Below are 26,733 nucleotides of genomic sequence, written 5' to 3' on the forward strand. Positions count from 1 at the left end.
ATATCAATTTAATTTCCACATTTTATGTGTATATTTTGTATGAACACCATACGGATCATTTTAAATTGTGACCAGCCATATTTTTAGTCTAGAAATAAGAAAGTCTCATAGAAACTCCCTCCTAATAAGTCGAAAGCTTCTTCTTTTTTATCTTTGCCTAAGCAGATCATTTTTATTTTTAATCAGGGCCCTGTAAGTATACCTACCAATTTTCATAATGCTAAGTCCAGAAAATTGAGAAAATTTCCATAAAAACTTTACCCCCCCATTTTACCCCTTTAGTGGGAAATTTTATCCATTTCACCTAGACAAATAATTTTTAATTGTAATCGAGAACTTATACACCTATTTTCATACTTCTGAGCTCCAGCTACGCACGGTGCTGCTGCACGCGCACATCCTCCCGCAGCTGGGGCGCGCAACAGCAGGGGAGGATGCTGGCGCTGCCCAAGAGCGCAGCCTAAGGTATCGGCAATTTCGGTAAAAATAATATTTTGTCTTACAAATAAACAATTTTACTTGCAATTGTGATAAAAAAAAACACTCTGGTTCGTTATTCCATATTTACCGCCCTTAAGACACAATGTACTATTTCACACCACCTGTTATTTAACGTTTTAAACTTTCGTGATTTTCACTCATAGTCAAAATACCACAAGTAAGTTCAAGTGTTTTAGCGTCAAAAGTCCCGTTTGTGGTATTTTGACTAATGAGTGTGCTATTTTTCAATTGTGCTAGATTTTGTATGCTCGCTCAGAACTCTCGAGGGGAACTCTGAAATCACGAAATAATCAGCTGTTTCATACATTTTGCTTAATTTGTTTCATGATTTCAAAATGACAATGCCTATGAATGTTTACATTGTTTTATGGTCTGAGCTGGTGAGCAAGGAAATTCTTTTAGCTCATTGAGAAAATAAACGCACGGAAAACTATTTCAACCAGGGGCTTCTAATCTGTACATCTCGGTTTATTGATTGTTTATTTTATGGAGTATGTATTATTATGATGATTAAAATGATCCAATTGATCTTTAGATAATAATTTTTGCATTTAACCATAAATTGGCTACATTTTTTTGCTTTTGTGCGTTTGAATATGTATCTATTTTATTCATTAAATAATGTCGTTAGCATTACGTTGCAATACAATAAGGTAACGTAGGTAATGAAAAGGTAACAAAATGGCGATGCAATTATTAAATAAATATGCACATACATCTTACATCAGTCACGCTACAAACATCAAAAATGTTGCTTCGAATAAACTTTACAGGGTAATAGTTAATAAAATACTAATTATTTTTTCTCAAAAATGTCCGTAAAAGTTGACATTATTCTTTACATATCAGAAGGTGAAGTGCATAGTTTATGGTCAGCGAAAAATTAAAAAGTTAAAAAGATTGCAGGCGCGCTAGCTCGACAATAATGAATTAGCGCGCCTGCAATCAGTCACATTTTTTTTTAAAGTTAAAAAGGCCATGGAAATGTTGGCACAAGTCGTATACAGCCAAGTCTAATGGCCGGTATCAGATATTTTGTTGGAACTCCGGACTTTTTCTATTGGGTCTGAAATAGCTTGTGGTGTTTTCGGTGGAAAAATACACCTGCAGTTTATTTTTAATGAAAAAAGGCGGGAAAGCATAAGAAAAATATTGGAATAAAAATAAATTTTATAATATATTTTGAGAAAAAGTTTGTTTTATTTCAGAATTATTCACCATTTTTGAGAAAAGCTTTATATTAGTCTCGGCTGGAATAGCAATTGCTGGCTTCGTATTAGTTAAACGGACTTGCACGCTCGTCCGTTTAATACTCATACTCAGCCAGCAATTGCCTACTTCCAGGCCACGACAATAATCTACTATTAAAAGTCGCTGAACTAATTTAGTTTAGTTTGACAAGTACGCTCTATGTTTTGATTATTTACTCCTTTTAAAGGGCCCACTCGGTACATGTTATGATACGATACTTTTCAGCTACCATTTTTACTGGAACATCAAAAAAGTATGAAAAAAAAATTGTAATAAAAATCCCACTGCCTTTTTTTTCAGACAAAAAGGAATAAATAAGTCTAATAGACTAGAAATCTGTTTACTAGCTTATAGTTCAACAGTCAGGTTAGGACCCTCACTGGCTTGTCACGATTGAGTGCGACTGTTTGTTTTACTTATTTTTCAGACTGCTTGACTTATTTTTTCCTTTTTAGTTTTTACAGCAGTAGAGTTTTTGAATTGATTAATTCTGTTTCTTACCTTTTTTTTCTTGATTGCGTCTTCGATATAGGGAGGATCTCTAATAGGCATATTCCAAGACTGATGAGCTTCTGACGAGGATCAATAAGTTCTGGAAGTATGCGTTTCATATAAAATCTTGACAACTTATCTTCCCGCTAAAACATCTTTTCCCGCCAAAAAATATCGTTATTGATAATTTCGTACCTCAGTGATTCATTTTCATTGCCTCATACAACAAATATACACTTCGATCGCTGTGTTACATATATGTAACTGGCCCTGCACTTGGTAATTCCAATTATGATTTTTGTTGATTCCTTGCTGACCATTTTTATTAATCTTCCAAAAAGTTATTTGCTTTTTTAAAATAACTTCTTCTACTCCAATTCCGTGCGCTGTTATTGGACATTTAACCTCAATTACAGTATCGTCGCCACGTATACCGTCAGGTGTTGCGCCAAGATACGGCAATTCTTTGTCAATAAACAGACCAAATCGTTTTATATCAATGCCGAGCTGGGTTCCCAGTTGACAAAGCGATGGCTTCTTATTATTCTCACGACCGTGTTTTATTAACGAGACATTACATAGGTTTGCTGCTTAGTACAATAAGTGCTTTACAGTACTCGCACAACTAGTGTCGTCTCGTCTTTTTATTATTTTTCCAAAATTAGAAGCTGTTAGCAGCGAACGCCGTAACTCCATCCAGTCTCCACTTTCACTCTGAGGTATATAGTGTTTTTTGAATTTGTTATTTTCTTCGTCTGATTTTTGCAATTTGGACAGAAAATGTTCCTTACTTTTGTTATACGTCTCTTCGTCAAGATCAGGCTTCAGAGACCCATCTCCGTAATCCTTATTTTGAGCCGATGGCTGATTGAACAATCGTCGCTTTGGTTTTACAATTACTCTATTATAGATAGCTTTTTTCAATCGTCTGTCCTCCAATCATTTTGTTTTCCCGTAGGGCTTACTCCTCCATTTATTGATTTATATAATAAAGAAATCGATGTTTTCTTATTAAATCCAACGGCGGTAGCATGTAATCTGACTTGATATGAATTTTAATATACAAATAAAACATATTATGTTTATCTTCCTGAACTCAATTTAATTATATTTTCGATTTCGATACACTGTAAGGTATAACGGAACCTGAGCAAATCATACCAACACATCGGAAGGAGAATTGTCCCATTTCCCATTTCACCGAAAAATTACATAGCTTTTGTAACCACGACCCTTTAGTATGTCCATCAGATAGTATAATACTAACAGGAGAGAAGCAAAATGGTCTGATGTCAATATTTACGTTTCAATATAAAATGTATAAACTAACTTTTAGGGCCTGTTTCACCACTTGTTGACTAACTTTAAGTAACGGATATCAGTGATGCCGTCGCTGTTTGTTTTGTCCAAATAAACAAAGACAGCATTATCGAAATCGTTGAGACGATTTCGATGAAATTTTAAACTTTAAATGACATCAAATCAAATAGACTATCACGTAGAGACTGTATAACGCGTAAAAACTAGGACTGCCTCCTATTTTCTTGAGATTTGTTAACTATTTAGACATCATAATAAAAAAAAAATGCAAAAAATATTTTTAACAGCAACAGACTAAATTCAATGTTTGTTCCACAGACTACCTTATGGTCCAAGAGCTAGCTACGGAAATACGCTTGCAAATTTATAGAGCAACGAAATCCATTTAGTTAGAGTGCCAAAGTATGATTTTTATAGCTTAATAGAGCGAGCTGTTCAGCGGTGGTGGATGAGCAACACAGGGGTTCTAAAATCAATTGAAGGCGTGCAATTTATACAACTCTGCGTTTGGTGTGATATTATAGCTTATTGTGTATTTAATTCGAATATAACATTACTGTCTAGGCGTTGTAATTGTGGGAAAAGTAGTGCCAGTTGACGACCAAGATGTGCGAAAAGTGCCAAAGTTATTTTTTTTAGTATTTTTTGTTTGTAAAAACAATTTTTGGTGTCGGTTTTTTTTTTGGTAAAATAATTCTTTACACACTTTATAGTGATTTGTAGCCAAGATTCACCTCACAACGATTCCATTATGCTCAAACAAGGCACAGTTACATTGTTCCTCTAACAGAGATCTGTCCGATACATACCTTCCGGTTTCAGTATTAGATCAGTTCGAAAAAAACATTAACTTAAATCTTCTACTTAGCCGTTTATCTGTATAAGTTGAGATCATTTTGCAAAATAAGACAATAATGACATTGTAATAAGAACCGCGGCACGCGTCATCGTGAATGACTACCTATATAGGTGTGCTTATAAAATTTGGGGATTTCCCTCGATTTCTCTAAGATCCCATCATCAGGCCCTGGTGACAATAGGACCTTCTCGATAGTATGTTCTTTAGAACAAACAAAAAGGGTTACCTTATTTTTGGGTAGTGAAACACGATAAAATATGACCCAGTAAATCAGATAACTTCGACACTTTTCACGCATCTCGGACGTCACCTGGCACTACTCTTCCCCCAAATAAATGGCAATTTTATATTCGGATTAAATAAATAATAAGCTATATTATCACACCAAACGCAGAGCTTTATAAATAGCACACCTTCAATTGATTTTAGAACCCCTTTGTTGCCCATCCACTCTCTCACCCATCGCTGAACAGCTGCCAGCCCATATCCATTAACGACTGGATGGCAAACGAGCAAGTGGGTCTCCTGATGGTAAGAGATCACCACCGCCCATAAACATCTGTAACACCAGGGGTATTGCAGATGCGTTGCCAACCTAGAGGCAACTAGAAGGTTTTTGGTGCTTTATTAATTGCAAACGTCTTTCCGTAGCTAGCTCTCCGGCTAGTAGAAATACTACCGATACTCGGACCCCCATTGCTACAAAAGCAATCTAAAAGCGTAGCGCTAACTACTTATGTATGTTGTTGCTAAAAAAAAACCGCCGAAAAAACTGAAAAGCAAAAAATAGTAAACTTTTGTTGAACCCTGAAAAAAGTAGAGGCGATTAAACCGACCACATGCACTGCTTTGGAAATTCAACTTTATTGCTTTTATTATACGTCACAATATCCATTGCAATTATTGAAAATATGACTAGCTTTAAAAATATACTATATCAGGTATGTATTCGATAGCTGCTTTTGATTCTGTAGTAGTATGCTCCTATGAAAGGGGCCTTATTAAACGTTAACCTTAATCTAGGTACCAGTTTGAAGTCGGTGCCTCAGCATTAGCCAGGAGGAGTGGACCTATAGTCGTCTACCTAATGGGCTTCTATCACTCCTCGTGGCTCGTGCTGAGGCACCGACTTCAAACTGGTACCTAGATTAAGGTTAAACAAAAAAGGTTTATTATTTTTTGCTTTTCAGTTTTTTCGGTGGTTAAATTATTTTGTTATATTCTATACCTTTTTTCCCACCCTTGGGTATTTTTTTTTCAAATTTATATAATACCAATTTCAATTTTAATATATCCTATCTAATAAAAAAGAATTATCAAAATCGGACCAAAAGTTACGCCTGGTCATATCATAACATTACAATCAGTGACTAAATAAAAAAGGGATAAAACCGGACGTAGTCGGAAATAAGATTAAAGACACACACATCATACTTTTATTTAGAGTAACTTCCTTCTTAATAAAAATAACTCGTACAGTAAAATTGACACTTAAAATTACCTAGAATAGTAAATTTAACAAAATAATAACATAAACTTTGTAACTAAACTGATTGGAAATATTTCAGCATATGTTTTATAAAGTTTGACTCCAAGTTTTTCAGTGGTTTTGAATTGTGATTGACAAAAACGTTTCCTTGCATTGGTCATTGCTAAAAGTGTGGCAACTCAAAGCAAGATGGCTTGCACAAAAAAAAACACCGAAAAAGTAACTTGATGCAATATTGCTGATTAATTCGCAATGCGTTTAGTTTAGTTCAGTTTATTTATCCATTCAATATAATATTTTATTACGTTACAATTTATATTTTAATTTTATTTTGTTTATAAATGGAAAATATTCTTATTCCTAAAAAGTTGCTCGAAATGTACTATTTATTTTAACGAACAGCCGTTAATTATACCAAAGTTATTCCCTTTAATTTATATAATTAATTAAGTGCAGTTTTTTTTTCATTATCCATTATAGAGATAATTACAAATTGTCATATTCATTAATTAGGTATTACATACATTGTAAAAGGAGATTGGCAATCGACTGGAATATTTATGGTTGAAATTCTATATTCAAACCTAAACAGTTTGATTATTTGACTGAAGATCTGTTCTGTTTATTTTGATTTCACTCTGCTGTCAGCTGCCGATCTTAAAACATGGTTTTACTAAGCTGATATGTTTATTTGTATTTTCAAAGTTTTTTATTACGTTTTGTGCCACATAGAGAAATATAGTTTGGTGCCAATGTCCCTCTGAATTTCACTTAAGATATATAAAAATGACCTCTTACGCCCATACTCATTCACACTTAAATAAATCATCCTCAGACAAATGATTCATGTATACATGATCACCTCCTGTATATATTATATTCTGTTTTTTCACTTCACTTATTAATTTATTTACACAGGAGAACTGCCATGGGTTTCTATCAAAATAAAACACTTTTAAACTCACTCCTTTTGTTTGAAGTTCAGAAAGGAAGTTAGCAGGCAAATGACTTAATTTATTTCCACTAACTGACAGAAAACCCAGCCTAGTGCCGAGGAAAGCATTCGCAGGCAAGTATTCAATAAGGTTGTTGGCCAAACTGACAGTCGATAACGAAGCTTTATTATGAAAAAAACCGTCTGGAATTATTCTTATTCTGTTATTTTTCATATAAATATCTTCTATCTTAGCAAGAGGTTTTAATAGGTCTGCATGTAAAAAATCTATGTTGTTATTTGAGATAAACAACACTTCCAGATTAATATTGTTAGCAAATGTATTTGGATCGTCTAATCTGGAAATCAAATTATGCTCTAAGTCAAGGGAGAGCATGTTTTCCAATACCGGCCGCTTGACGAATGATGGGAATTCCCGTAGTGAGCAGTTTTTTAGGATCAATTCGTACAGGTTCAACCCTTGCAGCAGATCATCTGGCGTATCTGTCATGTTGTTATCACCAAAGTGTATTAATATGCTTACTGATGAGTGCCAGTTTCGGAATAAATGAGCTGGTAAGTCCCTCCCTAAAAACGTATTGTGTTTTAACTGCAAATAATGTAATTTTGTTAAAGAGTCAAACGCGCCAGCTTCAATTTGGCTTATTTTATTGCTATCAAGAAATAGGACTTTCAGATTAGGATAATACCTTAAGTAAGCCAGATTAGTTGTTGTTAAATTACAATCACTTAAATCTAAATCGGTAACGTTGTGATTTATTTTTCCTACTTCTATGACTTCGTAACTAGAAGAGCAGCCAGGCCACGTGACATATTCGGCAAGCGCAGTATGACACACAGAAGCGATCAGCGCTGCCGCAAGCCACCACACACGTGAGGCCATACCTGAAACAACATTTTTAAACCCATCATCTTTAAACTCTGACCATGACACAAACGTAGAAAAACAAGGGTCACGGACATATCCAGTCGAATTAGCTCGATGAAATGGCAATGGGTAGGCTATATAGCACGGAGTACAGATGGAGTACTTATGGAAAAAGCTATTTACGCGGTTTTGCAGGATCACCGACGTTACGCGCATTTATCTGTAGCATCCGGGTACGTATTATAATGTATAAATTTAAAATACATATCAGTTGAAATACATACAGTTGAAATACCGAAAATTTAAAAATATAATGGTTAAAATAAATATTAATCAAAATTCATAAAGCACGAATTTCATACTGGTCGAAATACATACAATTAAAATGACTAAGTTCACAATGTATATGTTCAGAATATATACAATCAGAATATATAATAGTTGAAAGAAATAACAATTAAAATTCCTATAGTACGTTTTTCATAATGGTCAAAATACATACTATAATGCCTAGGTTCATCATTATCTCCAGTCTATTTACGTTGTATTTACATGTTAAATTTTGAAAAATTAAGTACAGCTGTAAGACAATGTCGACGAATGTCGCGAAGCGGAGCTCCTATTCAGCGTAGTTAAGGCGCTTCACGTCTGGACAAGACTCTAACCTAACCTAACCTATAAGAAACCGACTGATCGGAAGCCGTATTGTCTACAAGACCTTGGATTTTAAACTAAAGTCTGATCATTATTTGAATAGAAACTTTAGGTGTGACGACAAGCGTAGCGAGGAGGAGCGTGTTAGGTTCAAGTATGACCAAAACAAGCACGAGCCGAGCGAGCGAAGCGAGCGTGCCGCGGCAGCGGGCGGCGCGTGCCAGGATTGTAATATATGCATTTTTCTTAGTGAAAATTCAGTGTCTAGTATGTATTTCAACGATTATAGAAAACAAACTGTATACATTTTGAACGTATACATTATGAAAATATGCTTTTTGTGCCATATGACTAAGAACCATTATGCATTGTAACCATTATATATTTTGACCACTATGCATTTCAAGCTTATGCGTTTCGAATTTATGTCAAATAACTTTATATATTTTGATGCATTATATTTTATAATTTTCGGTATTTCAACTGTATGTATTTCAACCTATATGTATTTTAAATTTATACATTATAATACGTACCCGTAGCATCCATATCCATACTATTATTATAAATGCGAAAGTGTGTTTGTATGTTTGTCCGTCTTTCACGCCGTAACGGAGCGACGGATCGACGTGATTTTTGGCATAAAGATAGTTTATGGGCCCGAGAATGACATAGGCTACTTTTTACCCCGGAAAAATGCACAGTTCCTGAGGGAACAGCGCGCGATAACCGAATAACACGCGGGCGGAGCCGCGGGCAAAAGCTAGTTATAAAATAATAATATCAGTTTGTACCCACCTTAGCCTGGAATCCTCCTGACTTGATTTTTTTTCTTTTTTTTAGCCAAAATAAATAAATTTTAGTTTGATTTCGGGTCGTGGGTTCGAATCCGCGCTCTCAGCTTTGAGTTTTTCGAAATTTATGTACGTAATTATATTTGAAATTTAACATGGGCTTTACGGTGAAGGAAAACATCGTGAGGAATCCTGCGCACAAACGAGAAGTAATTCAATGTTGTGTGTGAAGTCCTAATCCGCACTGGGTCCGCGTGGTAAGTACGGCTCCAAGCCCTTTCATTCTGAGAGGAGGCATGTGAACTGCGTGGGACGTATATAGGCTGGGCTGGGCTATACGTACATCAGTACGTAATAGTCGAATTCAAATTCATATTCAAATATTTTATTCATATAACAATGTACACGGTAATTATTTTTTTATATGTATATACAATTAGGATTCCCTGTGTTTCAGGCAAGAGTAATTAATTCTAGAAAAAAAACAAGGTTCAACTATACCTAAAGCTTAAAAATCGACGTAATTTTTTTAATAATGCAAAATATAGCATTTGGAGTGACTGGGGAAAATTACATTACTAACGCATATATAAACACTTGATCACATCAAATATTTCCAAGAAGACTAAGAAACATTCATCAAAACATTTATCTATAGCCTTATATGGGCGTGAGGCCTGGACCATGACTCAAAGGGATAACCAAAGTTTGGAAGCATTCGAAATGTGGTGCTGGCGAGGAATGGAGAAAATTAGTTGGACAGAAAAAGTCGCTAGTGAAGACGTATTTGAAAAGAGTGAAGAGAAGAGAACATTAATAGAAACAATAGAGAAGCGGAGAGGAAAAATGATTGTCATCTTATACGACATGATGAGTTCATAAATGTCATATTAGAAGGAAAAGTGGAAGGCAAACGAAAAAGAGGGAGGCCGAGGATTGACTACACAAAGAAAATAAAGGAGGAGGTAGCCGTCGTGTCGTATAAGGAGGTTAAGGAGGTAGCTTTGGGTAGAGAGAAGTGAAGAGCTATTCATCGACTACACCGACAAGAGTGTAACTCTTAAATAAGAAGAAGAACGCATACTAGTAGGTACCTTCTCAAAATTCCTCCTAACTCAAAAATATTACCTACTGATATGCCTGTATAGTAGTTATAGGTAAAAAATAGACCTTTTTTCTTTTTACAATTTAAACATTTTAACACAAAAATACAATATTTCAAATATTTGTTTCTAAACAAGTCGTTATTTTGCAAGTGTAAGTCGGTACTTTCTAAACACTTATAAAAAGATAAAGGTAGATTGGTGAGTTCTAGCAGTGGGACACCATAAAGGCTACATAACTCACCTTTTTCTGTAGTGTTTGTGTGTCTTATATTATATTGAATGAATAAATAAACTAAACTAAACTATTTCATCATCCCAGCCTATATATCTACGTACCACTACTGGACACAGGCCTCCTCTCAGAATTAGAGGGCTTGGACCGTAGTACCCACGCGGGCCCAGTGCGGATTGAGAATTTCACACAAACGATTGAATTGATTTGCAGGTTTGCTCACGATGTTTTCCTTCACAAATTTCAAATGTAATTTCGCACACGCATTTCGAAAATTCAGAGATTTGAACCTACGATCCTCTGCTGGAGAGGCCATAGGTCAAACCACTAGGGCAACTGAACTATTTTTATGTTTAAATGGTCCCATTAGAGCGTTTTCAGATTATCCGACCCGATATCGGTATCGGACGCTGATACGATATCGGGGCAAGTAAAATGTATGAAATATGTACCTACAACAATCAACATGTCAACATATCGGAGCCGACACCGATATGTTGGCGGCACCATCGGACGCCCGTGAGCTGTCGGACGATAATGTTTGTATGTGTGCTATACGTGTATCTAAATTGTCTCTGTGTACGCAGAGCCCGATGCGTGGAAATATGTGAAAATAGCACATTATGGTGTCGGCTATCGGTTGTCAACCATTTTCGTCCGATACCGATATCGGATCGAATAATCTGAAAACGCTTTTAGAGCAGCGTAACCGTCGGCGGTACCGAAAAGTTCGAAATTTAAACCAAATAGGCTAAATGAAAAACGCACCTGTAACAGTAGTATCACTGAACTCTTTTAAGCAGCTGGGTGTCACTTTACTACTTATTACCGTACTGTTGTAGAATATTGCTTAAGCAATTTTAAAATCAAGTGCAAGTGACCAATTGACTGCCAAACACAGTGGTTGAATAAAATAAAATAATATTTAACACATTTTGTCTGTTTATATAGCAAATAAGATAGTCTCCAATTATCCGGGCCAAATGTGAACAAAAGCTGATACAGACTAAAATAACCCGTATGCCGTTACCGCAGCCTGTATCTAAATTATCTAATTGGCAAATATTTTTGCTCAAAAATTATCTATTTCACATACATGTGCGATATCGTATGACCAGCAATGTGGATAAGCACTATCAAGTAAATAGCAGACATCAACGCCCATTTCTTTCTCAATTACATTAGTATTTAGATAACTGTCTATTGTACCCTAATGTGCGAAAGCGACTTCATCTACATTGCGGGTCTACGTAGTCCATATTTTTATAATAATATATTTTGTTAATTTATTTATTTAAGAAACAAAAAGTCATTTACAAAAATTTGCTTAATGTCTTTTTCTTATAAACTAGACCGGGGTTTGCTTAAGGTAAATATTTTGTTTGATTGACAAAAGAAACGGACTAAATATTTTTTTTTTACCCAGGAACTAAGTATTTTACTATCATTGCGAGGACCACGCTTTAAACCGATACCCCGCAATGAACTAAAAGAATTTCTTTGCTCACCCGTGACCTTATGATAGATAAATTTGTGCAAGATATGCGTGTTCATGCATGTGGTGGTAGCATCTGATGAGTCTAACATCTGGTAGCATGGTGTACGGTTCTGTTGCTCTGAAGATGAGCTCTGGTTGAGTTCGAAACGCGTCAGTGTAGTGTGGTGGTGGTGATAGATGGGTTTGTGTTATTACAGTGTGGAGGTGGATGAATTGCTTGAACGCGCATATCTTGTACAAACTTAGCTATCATAAGGTCGCGGGTGAGCAAAGAAATTATTTTAGTTCATTGATGAACCTCCGCAAAGTAACGCCTGATTCAATAAATTACTTTACCCCGCAGCACCTACACTGCACAATTTCTCTTTCCAGAAAGCATAAATCGCCAGCTGGGCCCAATTGGATAACAAATGACAAGCAAATAGTATTAGTGAACTTCAATACAAAATCGCTAGTACTATTAGCTAGTAATTTGTTATGCAATTGGGCCACGATTATATTTTTTAGGGTTTCATACCCAAAGGGTGCCAACGGAACCCTTTTACTGAGACTCCACTGTCTGTCTGTCTGTCTGTCTGTCCGTTCGACAAAGTCGGGGGACTCATTACACAATCTCTACAAGGAAATCTTACACAAAGAAAACAAAGTAAATTAAACCAACGCAGTAAAAGCAGAGACGAAGTAGTAGACCAACTAGACAATGATAAGCAAAAAATACAAGCTTACTCTAAACGAATACGCCGATACAAAATAAGCAACCAAAGAAAAACTGACAATAACCTATTTAACACCAACCTGAAATTGTTTTACCGGAAGCTCAACTCTGAACACATAACAATTACACAACCACCCGATATCACTACCATACAACATTTCTGGGAAAACATATGGTCCATACCAATAGAACACAACTCACACGCGCCCTGGCCAGCAATAGAAGAAGAAGAAGTAAGCAATATCAATTCAATGCCAGAAATCATTATTAATAAAGATGATGTTACGCAAGCAGTAAAAAAGACACTTAACTGGAAAGCACCAGGCCCTGACAAAATACAAAATTATTGGCTAAAATATTTTACCTCAACGCACGAATATCTAGCAAGCACACTAAACCACTTTATACACAACACACAAGACATACCTCCGTTCTTCACACAAGGCATCACCTACTTAAAACCAAAAGACAATGACACGACTAACCCGGCTAAATACAGACCTATTACATGTTTACCTACAAGTTACAAACTATTGACATTTATCATCTCACACAAGCTCACCACACACATTACAGAAAATAAAATAATACTAGAAGAGCAGAAAGGCTGTTGCATGGGATCAAGATGATGCATGGAACAACTAGTAATAGACACTGAGATACACAATCAAGCCAAACAAAATCACAGAAACTTATACTACTCCTACATAGATTACCAGAAAGCGTTTGATAGTGTACCACATTCATGGCTAATACAAGTTCTCAAAATATACAAAATCGATCCAATACTAATAGATTTCTTACAAGGTACCATGAAATAGTGGTCTACTAAATTACACATACACACAGAAAAAACGACACTAAGTACAACTCCAACAAAAATATCCCGTGGAATATTCGAAGGTGACTCACTCAGCCCAGTGTGATTTTGCTTAGCACTAAATCCTCTTTCCAGAATTCTAAATAAAACAGACTATGGATACACAATCGACAGACAAAACAACATAAAACTGACCCACCTTCTTTACATGGATGACATAAAACTCTATGTACCTAACAGAAAAAATATAGAACAGTTGATTAGAGAAACTGAGCAAAGATATCAAAATGACATTTGGAACTGATAAATGTAAAATTAATAGCATCATTAAGGGACAACACAAAGTGACGGAACCATACAATCTAGAACTACAAGGAGGCGCTATTGCTAAAATGGAAGCAAAAGAAACCTACAAATACCTAGGATATCTTCAAAGTACATCCATAAACCACACAGAAATAAAACATACACTGAAAACTAAATACAAGCAGAGACTAAACAAAATTATAAAGAGCCAACTATCAGCTAGAAATAAAATAAAAGCAGTCTACACATAATGCCATCCCAGTACTAACATATTCTTTTGGAATTGTTAAATGGTCAGACACTGAATTGGAAGACCTTAACACAACAAGCGTGCTATAGACACAATACTCACCATATGCACTCAGCAGTATTTTACAGAGATTCACACTCAACAGAGACCTCGAAGGTCGCGGCTTCATAGATATTAAAAATTTGCACTACACACAAATAGACAACTTGCGATCATACTTCCTCACGAAAGCCAGCCCACTACACAAAGCCATTACAGAACTACCTAAATCCGGAACGCCCCTACAGCTTAACACTAAACAGTTCGACCCAAAACGTAAAATTTACACCACAGAACAAAAAAACGAGAACTGGAAAAGCAAAGCACTGCATGTAAAATATCCACATCAGTTAGCACAAGACTACATTGATCAAAAAGCATCCTGCACATGGCTCACAAAGGGAAATATTTTTGGCGAAACAGAAGGCTTCCTTATTGCAATACAAGACCAAGTAATAAAAAGCCGGAATTCTTCAATACATATCCTAAAACAGCCAATATAAACCGATAAATGCAGATTATGTCACCAAATCACCGAAACAATAGACCACATCACGGGAGGATGTAATTTTTCGCCCAAAAAGAATACACCCACCGCCACAATAACGCCGCGAAACACATACACCAACAGCTTGCACTGAAACACAAACTCCTGGAAACCTACACACCCTACTACCAATATAAGCCTAAGAACGTACTCGAAAATAACACAACCAAACTTTACAGGGACCGAGACATAATAACAGACCGCACTGTTCTCAGCAATAGACCCGACATTACACTTATTCATAAGCCTACTAAAACTACTTACCTCATAGACATTGCAGTTCCTAACACCCACAACTTGAAACAGAAACACACTGAAAAAATACAAAAATACATACCGTTAGCAGACGAAATCAAACAGATGTGGCACCAAAAGTCGTCAAGCAAGATCATCCCCATCATTATTTCCTCGACAGGTATCATCCCAAAAACCCTTTAAACAGCACTTAAAATGTTAGACCTTCACGACAGCACATATATACCCCTACAAAAGTCAATAGTCCTAGACACATGCTCTATAGTACGCCGATTCTTAAATCCAACTTCTCTACCAGTTTATAACGATCAAGACAGTCAAACACAAATAATAAACCGATACAACATACACATTGACACAAACATCACACAAATAACATAATACACACAATGGTGACATGATACTTGGCATGTGCCCGTATCATGAACCAAAAAAAAAACCGACTTTAAGTCGAGATTATTCTTTAAAAATAACAAAATTAATAATAATAAAGCCTTTTATTTCCGATTTAACACTTTTTACAATTTTTTATAATATATCTTTTACTCGTAAATCGGTGTACCTTCTAGCATAAGCCTCCTCCAACAATCTCCACTATACTCTGTCATCCGTAATACCTACCTTTTGAGGAATACCTACGATAAAAAGAACGAAGGTTTTCAACAGTAAAAAAGCTAAAAAATCTTGTTCAAGAATATCTTACTCATCCCATTGGGCGTTGAAAACGTTTCAAGAAACATTGTAAAAAATCCTTTTGTCATTGTTGAAAGTAAGCCTCAGTAGTGAATAAATTTCCGTTGCGCCTCGCCCAGGGACGCCAAGACATTACTTTTCCTTTCCAAATACAAACCTAACAATGATCCTTTTCTTGGGACTTTACAGTTCATCGATCTTATTGTAGTTATTTGATCGATCTTTCGACTTGTATCAAAGTCCAAGTCCAAGTCGAAATATCTTTATTCAATTTAGGCTATAACAAGCATTTAGGTATGAATATTATATGTATTAAGTTTACCAAATAAATAAAATCGAATTCACGTGGAGAGAGTTTTGTACGGTGAAATTTTTTATTATTTGTTTTCACCATCAACTACAGTTTGTAAATACTTGAATCCCATCACCATCACTGTCTATTGGCTATATTTAAAAATACCTACATGTTTTCTTTGTTTACTTCTTTACATAGTCAAGTCAGACAAAAAGTTCAATATCCTGCAACATTATCTGATGAAAGGAAAATCTTCGAGCAAAGTCTTCGCAATAAAAAGGGTATTATTATGCTCTAGTTTGCGGCGTTTGAAGGCAACCCTCAATATTATGGGGCGGGTATCAGCAAAGGAGCCAGTGTTGCCAACACAGTTTTTACTTTTCGTAGGAAAAGGAAAAACACTTAAAACCTAATCGTTAAAAGCTTTGACGTTGTACAGTCAACGTCATAAATAAGTGATCACTTTTGTACCTTGTCGCTTTCAGTCGGACCACAATTTCGTATGGCTTTTCAAACATGACGTTAAAATCAAAAGTGATCACTTATTTATGACGTTGACTGTACCAATGAGGGTCACACTAGTTGACGCTAGTATCGTGAGCACCGTTTGACAACTTAGATATATAACTTTTTTAATTTGCGTCTTATATATTTCTATTTTAAATGCTTTTATTTAAAAAAAGACTAAATTTTCTGTGTTTTTAACAAATTTAATTTAAGTAGAACCTTGTTTCTTATCCGCTTCTAATCTTGCATGTCGAATTCTACCCGATTCCAGAGATTAGGTAGATTAATGACTTGAAATGTGATATAACTGTTTAAGGGGCTGTTTCACCGTCCATTGATTAGCGTTAACCGACGGTTAAATGTGATGCCGTCTCCGTCTATTCTAACAAAACAAATAGAGACGGCATCACATTTAACCGTCAGTTAACACTAATCAATGGATGGTGAAACAGCTCCTTAGAATACTAAAAATCTGACGGATAAATATGATGCCGTCTCTGTTTGTTTTGTTCGAATATTCTAGAACCCAACTGACTGGCTACAAATATCAAACATTTTGCTTTACATTGCTTCTTCGAATAAACTTTAAAGTGTATAAACAAAAACTAATTATTTTTAAAATTTGCTGAACTAGTGTTGTTCAGTTTGACTACGATCTATGTTTTATTATATATTTATGTTACGGGTCACATCCGGTATAACGTTTGGTCCTGTCCTTCTGTTTGTTTATTTGTCTGTCCGTATGTCACAGATATTGTATTCGGAAACTACGAATGCTTTTAACTAAATTTTGATGGCAGTTATCTTTTGTAAACAGCTAGGCAGTCAAAACAACAACTGGCTGAGATAAATCTAAGTCCACGCAGACGACGTCGCGGGCACATCCAGTGTAGCATAATTTCAAAACTTCTGCGCTGGTTAGTTTTGTGGCATCAACATTTAGCTTAGCCTCTTCGCATATTTCTAACAGAAAGAAGCACCCTCCAGTTTTGCTGATACACCCATCGTTAGTTTTATTGCGACTAGTTTTCCTTGACTATTTCATAGTCTCGTCGAAGCCTCCATTTTATGAGATCTACGTGATATGGATGCTGATGATTCCGTTTAGATAATGCTGGCTCATCAATAAGTTCAAGGAGTAACGCAAGTTCAACTCTGTGCTCTTTCTTTGTCTGTTCAGTTTTGATTTTAAGCTCTTTGCCGAAGAACGTTATGATTTGGATTATGCATCTCGAGCGTATAAAGTTAATAACGATATAACGTATTAAATATTACATCATAAAATGAAAAAAAAAACTTAATTTTTGTTTTTTTTTTGTTTCAGGTAACACACGTAACACATAAAATTGCAGCCATTACACGTTACGAGATCGCTCAATCAACAGTTGAACAAGATAAGGCATAAATTAACGTCAATGTCTTATTATTAAAAGAAATCAAATACTGTCTATTGAGAATCACAGATCAGTATAGCTAGTAAGATTCTATACAATTACTAAATAATTACCTTGTTGAAAAATATTTTTAATGCAAAATTTTTTTGCTGAGTGTATTTTTGACAACTTTGCTTGCTTGTGTTATACCTTCTTAGTACTATAAGTGGATCAATCAATATGTTTTGCAAGATTTGACTATAGCCAGGCACCAGTAGGCAAAACTAATTAAAAACTTGTAGAACTAAAAATGCTGAGTCGTTAAAACACAACAAGTTAACTCTTAAAAATACTTACCTTACCTTTTTATAAAAAAGACACAAACTAGACCTAAAAGGTTACATAAATAATAGACTATCAATATGGGCCGCAACATAAAATGGCGCGTTAAAGCGATGAACAAAATTTGGGCCCTCTAAAGGTATTTAAGGGGACTACACTTCAGTTAATTTAATACGAAACACCCTGAAACAGGCCGTGACGCAATAGACTATTACACTCAGCCAGTAGTATACAGATATCGAACGGTAAGTTACGATGGCAAAGAATAGACAGAAATAATAAAAATAAAGAATTAAAAGATTCGTTCACTTTCACAAAAGACACACAAATGTAACAAATTATACTTACACAGTTACAAACAAATAAATAAAACAAAAATTAAATCAAAAAAATCAAAAAACCCGACTGCCTTAAAAACACTAAAAAGAAGACAACAAGCCTAGTGGGCTAGAACTTTGTTAAGTAGCTAACTTAAAGTTCAACAGTTGGGACCCATTAGGTAAGAATTTTTGAGCGTCTCAATTTCAATGGGTCCCGACTGTTGAACTTTAAGTTAGCTACTTATAAAAGTTCTAGCCCACTAGGCTTGTTCTCTTCTTTTTAGTATTTTTAAGGCAGTCGGCTTTTTTTTTTAATTAATTGTTTTATTTCACAATTTTCTGTGAAATGGTATATTTAAACTAAAAATCCTCCATTTTGATTTTTTATGAATTAAGTACCTTGCGTCACTCGCGTCATTACGACGAATCCAATGACGTACCATTTTTATCAAAATCGGTTAAGCCGTTGAGTAGTTACGAGAGGACATAGGAATAGACATACATACTTACATACATACATACGCGTCAAACCTTCTTCTTCGCAGTCGGGTAAAAATGAAAATAGTACATAGTACACAACTCTAGGAGTACGTCCCCGCAAAAGCGATTACGACTGCCGCTGACTATGCTGTGCTGGCCGAGGTGTTAGACGCCTGCAGCTCTGATCTCCACGAACCGTCTTTGAGTCACGGTCACGAGACGATACACAAAAATATGCTAGATAAACTGCTGACCCACCCATAGGCAAATAAATAAATAAATCGAAATAGAATTATAAGTTACCAAAAAATATTCAAATAAATAAATTACAATGAACAAAAAGTAAAAATAAGGGAAAAATCAATTGAATAAAACAAAAGGAGTAAGAATGATTAACCCCATTATGTATTAATTGACTTATTGTTTTTTTTATTTTCTTCAACATCATAACGTAAGTTCATGACAAGATATACCTAAACAAATTATTTTCTGTTTGAAGGAATTTATTAGGTACTCATTAATTAACGTACGAGCGTATGTATTCCTTGGATCTTAGATTTTATTAAACAGTTTGTAAATCTACATAAACCGTCAAATAAATCTGCTGTCGGCCAAGTGAGCTATGTTACACATATGTAAAAAAAAATAGCTTTACTAGTATTTATCGATTGTCTTTCAGCTTATCTTTTATAAAAATATGGCAACATTTAGGGTTGTTATGAACCATATGTTGGGTAACATTATACCATCCTGTGACATGTGTACCTATGTGAAAATGATCAAGCACTTAGTGGATAATAATAAAAACAATTCTAACATAATTCTAGTCACTATCACAATGATCAATATTATTACATTATTTTTTAACTAGACGTTGTCGTAATAATTTTTTTGTATTAAATTTATTTATTGAAAATAATGACGTACTGTTTTTATCTTAAACGCTGGATTTTAACCATCTTCAAGGGCAAAGAACATTTTTCTTCTGTTCTGACATACTTCGAATCGAGATATCCTCGCTTTAGTGTCTAAATTACGTGCTTCGTTTTAAACGAGTTGTTAAGTTTGTGAGATAATTAGGTCTAAGACGACATACAGATACTTTTATACATACTTGGGTAGTTTATTTACTTACAGTTTTTATTTATTTATTCTCAGTACCTACGTTTTAGTTAGTCAATAAGTCCAATACGGCTGAACCACCACGCTGATGACAGAGCTATTGAATTGTAATTCATAAACTCACGTTTTCCCAGTGATAGGACCAACCTAGATCGATTGTTTGTCACCGAAAGCCCCACATAGCAAATTACATCGGACTTGTTAAAGCCGAAACGTGGAGTGCTTGTAATAATTGTTATTGCTAAATAATTGTCGTCTTAACGTAATACAAGTGCTTTAATATTTAATACTAAACTAAATTATATGTATAAGTATTGCCTTGTTGCCTACCTTAATTTTTCTTTTGTTCGTAATATAAAGTTAATTATACCACCACACTAATATAAAAGTAATCTTGTAAGTCATTTCGTAAATCCTAAGTCGTGTCCCATAAATAACTTACACCTAAGGCACGGTTATTAACATAGGAATATGCTTGTAGGATACTGTTAATAATCCTGCTCGAATTTTGCTTCAACACCTCTTGTATAATTAGGAATTAATTACCTGGTGCCTGACTAATCACCATAATGGAGGACGCTTCCAATCAAGAGATATAGATATAATAAAGTATATATATAATGTAAAGGATAGTGCAGCGCTGAAATAAATTGGCGAACGAATAACGATTTATTTAGAATTCTGTACCCGATGGGTGACTAAAACCTATTACTATCACTATGCTGTCCGTCTCTCTGTCTGTCTGTCAATTTGTATCTCCTCAATCGTCATAGATAGACAGCTGAAAGTTATACACAACAACAATTAGCAGAAAAATATTAAAAATTTAGTGGCTCCCAACCAACCAATTATATAATTATTTCCATAATGTTTTTTGTCATTTTTCCGTATAAGCTTACCCTTGGGGTTTTCTATTTATAACACTTACAAGTTGTACACGTTTTGAAAATAACTCATATCTAAGCCAAATACTACAAAATCAGGCCCACGATTAACGCCTTCATCATGAAAAATCAAAGGACACATTTTATACACTGACGGCTTGAACTATGCACGTGTCACCTTGCGTAGAAAGGTTAAGGTTACAGGACAACGTATATAGAACGGCTTTCATAAAGGTCAACCTGTGTCTATAAAATTAACGCCTTTTACTTGTTTGCGGAGGACAAGAAACTGCGTGTTTTTTTATACATACACACTGTATGTACATGAATAACTTAACTAATAAATGAAATGAATATATTGCTTTCTGACAAGTTTTTTGTGATACATTCTTCTTGGAAATGACGATATTTTCGAAATAGCTGGAAACTACTATAAAAAAAATCGGCTAAGTGCGTGTCGGTCAACGTGCAGTGTAGGGTTGAGCTGCGAAATGACTACTACGTAACAACTCATCTGCGAATCGTTCGGCGATAAGATTTCTACGAAACGAAAATCTGCTAATCGTTTGTAAGCGAAACATAAGGTATCCCCGCTACAATGCGTATAAGAACAGCTATGTATGTGACACGCATCTAACCTTTAAACGAGCAATTATTGTATATATACTGGGTGATTCCGGGGTCATGAGCAAGAGTGATGGGGAGATTCACACTGAGCAACTTTTACTGTGGGACCAGCCAAGAAATACTTATGCACTTGACCGACACGCAAAAATCAAACCACAATCCATACGTTCCACGCTCAAAAAAAGTAAACGAATGTTCGGCTATCCGCAAGCACAAAACTCATTCCAATTCGGAAGAACACCAAGAAATCCCTGACTTAAGATGGACGGCCCGCTAACAGCCCACCGCCTACCAATTCTGCAGAGTAAACACCGTTCAAGCTGGAGGTAGACAAATTACTTACGCGCCTTCCTTTCGTAAGAAAAACAGTCGTCAAGCGTCATCGATATTTTGTGGGAATAAGTGGCATTGAGCATTAGTCGTGTTGATTTTATTACAGTTATTAGAATATTTGTAACCAAATACAGACGGTTTTTAAAATTGTGTTAGTAGGTATATTATTTAAAAGACAAACCAATGGAATTCCAAAAACGAATGCATGTATATCTATAGGTTGGGCGACCGAATAACAAAGTGGTTAGAAAACCTGAATACGAAGTTCGATCCCCAGTCGAGTCAGAATTTTTTATGAAAAATATGAATGTTTATTCTCGAGTCCTTAGTGTTTGATAGGTACTTAAAAATGTGTATTATCTATTCAAACATATTTATCCGTCGCCTAGTAAGTAAGTACCCATAACTCAAGCTTTGTTTACTTTGGGACTTAGGTCAATTGATGTGTTTATAGATTCTGCATTTAGGATCAATCAGAAATATTGCAAAATAATCGCGAGGGACTTTAAATTTAAATTAGATTTGAAATTTAAGATACAACCCCGTGATTAACATTAAGTCATATGCGAATAAGTTTCGCACTGTTTACTAAAAGCAAGCATGAAATAAGTTTATGTTTTATAGTAGCAGCAGATTCTGATGCGGACCATTTATTTTTGGATACATTTTTTCTTTTGTTGCTTATGCTGCGAGTTCATACTTCTTTACAATTTTAAGAAAGAAGTACTACCCTATAGCTTTTGTATGAAATCCTTACTATGAAATATACTTTTCATCGCGAGAACTTGTTTTTTACGGTTGCAAGCAGCAATAACCCCAAGAATTTCAAATTGATTTCAAGTTCCTTTATCTGTCCTAGAGAAATAGTTTTGACAGACTGACGCAGTACGTGCGATGAAGTAACCGTTTTGTCCTTGCAAGGCACGGAATTCTAAAAATACTTAAGTGGTATAAGACAGCTAAAGGCATCAAGGAAAACCATCCACTCAAGATATTATGTCTTGTGCTCAAGTGTTTTTCTGTATTGATGTGTGGTGTAGTGGCAAAGCGTCCATAGAACCCTAATTGAATCTAATTCTGGCATCTAATTGAGTAAGTATTTAAGTGATATTAGGACATATATAAATCATATTATTGAATTCCTATCACGATATTATTTACTAGCATAGCTCCGCTCCTTATCCGGCCGCAAGGGTACGACCCTTCAGCTATTTGTAGAAACATTTTAGCAACGGTCGCCGATACCGATTGGGTCAATATAAGCTTACAACGGTTCACGCATTAACCTTGCAGGATTCTGTGACATATCTATAATTATTTACGTCAACATAGATTGTTTTGGGTTTCGATATAAATAAGTCATCGTCATCATTCGATTCACTGAAACCAACATTGCAGCGTCGCAACATTATGGTGAGTGCCCAATGTGTGGCGCTCCAATTTATACTATACGATGTTCTTTTAAAAAATCCTTCTCAATGTATTTTACGGTGTCCGGTGTGTACAGTCGAGTACGTAAACTTCCGAGCAAAAATTTGATCAAAAATATCTTAACACGCTTTTACGCCGTTAACAATAGAGTCGTGTTCACATATTTTTACCCGACTGCTGCTGGTTATGTATTTTGACACGTAAAAATAAACCGTGGTTATCTAGTGGTTTAGGAACAATTGGCGGAGTTATGTGTCGGAGGCCAATATCCACTTTGGGTCGCTGAGCCGGCGAAGTAAGTAGTATCTAATGGTTTGACATAATTATGGCCTCTCAAGCAGAGGATCGTGGGTTCAAACCCCGGCTCGCACCTCTGAGTTTTTCGAAATTCATGTGCGAAATTACATTTGATATTTGCCACGAGCTTTACGCTGAATTTAATTACCTGCTAACTCACCATTACATTTTCCAGAGGAGTAAATTTAAAAGTAAAAGCCCTTTTAATTCTCTCTTTCCAATGGTATGGAGCAACGGAAAACAGAAGAGCCAAATTAGGCTTCAACGAATGACCGGCGACACTACAGTCTTTTTACATCTTTACCTTTGATGTGAAGCACCTGGCAGTTCCAAAGCGCTGAAGCACCTTAGAACTCGTATTGCGACAGTATGCTAGTCCACCCGGGCTCAGTAGATGGATGGATTATGCGGATTTCGTATAGCATGCTACAATAAGATATAAGATGTCACTACATGCTCGCTGCGAACACTGTCAGTTGTCCTCATACAATGGTAAAATGCATCAAAATTTACTGCATCACGCTGCACTTTTGATGCAATAAAGTTACTTTTTTTTGGATTTTGCTTGAGGAGCATATCCATAATTTACTATTCTCAAAAAATCCTCTAAGAAAACATGTCCGTGGAAGCTATGCGGGTTGTCCGTAGGTTTGTATGGAAGAGCAACCCCCTTAAAATCAAAAGTGAATACAGCAGCTTTTCACAGCAGGTAAATGTCGAATTGTGTTTATGGTTAGGTTAGTTTTCTTGAACCTTGAGCTCTTAATTTATGAACAGCATCTAATTATAACAACAGAAATAGTGATCATCTCACAATACAATAGGTCGATGAATATTAACAACTCCCGCCCGGCGGGCGGGTATTTATGCTATCTCACAAACAAATTATGACGTCGTTATGAAATAACGAAGAGAGGTAAATGGCTTATTACGGTTAGAGTGCAAATAATTTATTGAATCAGGCATTACTTTGCGGAAGTACATATCAATGAAATAAAAGAATTTCTTTGCTCACCCGTGAGCCCGCGACCTTATGATAGCTAAGCTTGTGCAAGATATGCGTGTTCATGCAGTTCCTCCACCTCCACACTGTACTCGTAAGAACACACAAAATCACACAAACCCATCAATCACCACCACCATACTACGCTGACGCGTTTCGAAATCATCAGAGCTCATCTTCAGAGCAAAACAACTGTACACCATGCTACCAGATGTTAGACTAATCACAACAAACGTTTTCATTTGTTACTTAACTCCCTAAGTACCCATCTATATTTTTCTCAAGTAAAACAAAACTACCCACAAAATATTAATAAATTTTATTAATATTATGTTTAGATATTGTTTTTTTATTATTGTTTTTATTTTTTTAGATTAGAATGCAACTTTAAGGGCCTGTTTCACTACTCATTGATAAAGTTTATGTGACAGATATCTGTGATGCCGTCTTGGTTTGTTTTGTCCGAATAAACAGAGACGGCGTCACATTTAATTTTATCTGTGAAATAAAATTAATCACAGAAAATACATTAAAATCACTAAATATGAATAAACTACAGTTTTCAGCCACATAAATATCTACAGCATTTGATCTATGGGCAATGTATTGGAATTACAATATACCTATGTAAAATACCTACATCTATATTTATCGTACTGTAGTCGATAGTCGTAGTCAAACTAAAAGGATGAACGGCTATACAAGGGTTACAAATAACTGTAGTTGAATGCGTTCCAGTGAATGATTCTGTTCGTAAATAATGTTCCTGGTTTGCGGCATCGTGGCACTTTTTAATGGTTTCAGAGGTTTATGTTAATCAGAACTTGAGAATTAATTATTATTTTAATTTCATTTTTTGTTTGTAACCATAAGTTAAAGGTACCAACCAATTAACCCACTCATTTATTGATAGGAGATTCTCCCTACATACTACATTATATATTAAACACTAGCTGTTACACGCGACTCCGTCCGCGTAGAATTCATTTATCGCTATCCCGTGGGAACTATGCCATTTTCCGGGATAAAAATATCCCCGAGACTCAAACTATCTGTATAATTGAATTTCATCTAAATCAGTTCAATGGTTTTGACGTGATGAAGTAACAAACAAACAGACTTACAAACTTTTACATTTATAATATTAGATCATCATCATCATCATGAGCCGGAAGACGTGTCTTAGAACGCCGCAATGAACGACAACTCGCCACTTGCATCCACCGATTTCCCACAACTCTCACGATGTCGTCAGTCCGCTTGGTAGGAGGCCAACGCTTCATCTTCCGGTTCGTGGTGATATTAAGTGACAATGCTTCACGAAACATTTGGGTGGCTTTTATTTTTCATCATTTTCTGCCTATACGTAAATACCCCTCTGCTGGAATTGTACTGGCAATCAAACTGCTTCACAACTAAAAGCATGTTTCACGATGTTTTTCTTCACCCAAAAGCTCACGTTAAATTTCAAATGTAATATTTTGCACAGTCAAAATTCTGAAATGGTTAGAGCGGGTTTGCCCCACCTATAACATACTCGTACATAGAAAAACTTAAGCAAAGTATTTATTTATTTATTTAATGAAATTGCACAGTACATACATGTTACTGTAGTACAATCCAGTAAGGGTGTTGCATTTTTTTTATATTAGAAAGGCCAGACAAACGAACTAGTGGGTCACATGATGTTAAGTGATCAATAGACACCCGCAGCGCTTTACGCGATGCCAGTGCGTTGTCGGCCCTTTAGAAAATTATACACTCGCCTCTTAAAGGCACCCAGGTCGTAACTCGATGGGAAGACCCCAGCGGGAAGCTCGTTCCAGATTTTGCAAGTTCGCGGCAAAAAAGACCGCTTAAAACGCACCGTCGAAGACTGCCATTCATCAACATGATGTCGATGAAATGAACGCTTACGACGGGTGGATCTGTAATGGAACCCCGCAGCTGGAATGAGGTCGAAGAGTGCCTCAGAGCATTCCCCGTTGTAGATCTTATAGAATACACAAAAGGAGCTAACAATAACAATATAACAATGTTTAGGTAATTTCTTAAATCTTAAAGGCTCAAGCGTA

The 26,733-nt window shown here is 35.6% G+C and overlaps 1 protein-coding gene and 1 long non-coding RNA gene across 5 annotated transcripts in view; one reads left to right on the top strand and one right to left on the bottom strand.

The window, feature by feature from the left end:
- LOC141440687 (uncharacterized) overlaps positions 1–26,733 on the top strand; it is a 334,806-nt gene that overhangs the window by 76,074 nt on the left and 231,999 nt on the right. The window lies entirely within an intron of this gene.
- LOC141440929 (uncharacterized) lies at positions 5,846–11,532 on the bottom strand. Its single transcript, XR_012452763.1, has 2 exons — positions 11,290–11,532; positions 5,846–7,752 (listed from the first exon to the last, which is right to left on the bottom strand). It is a non-coding gene; the product is annotated as an uncharacterized lncRNA (long non-coding RNA).

This window comes from Choristoneura fumiferana, chromosome 23, assembly GCF_025370935.1.
Source record: "Choristoneura fumiferana chromosome 23, NRCan_CFum_1, whole genome shotgun sequence".
NCBI classification, from domain to species: Eukaryota; Metazoa; Arthropoda; class Insecta; order Lepidoptera; family Tortricidae; genus Choristoneura; species Choristoneura fumiferana.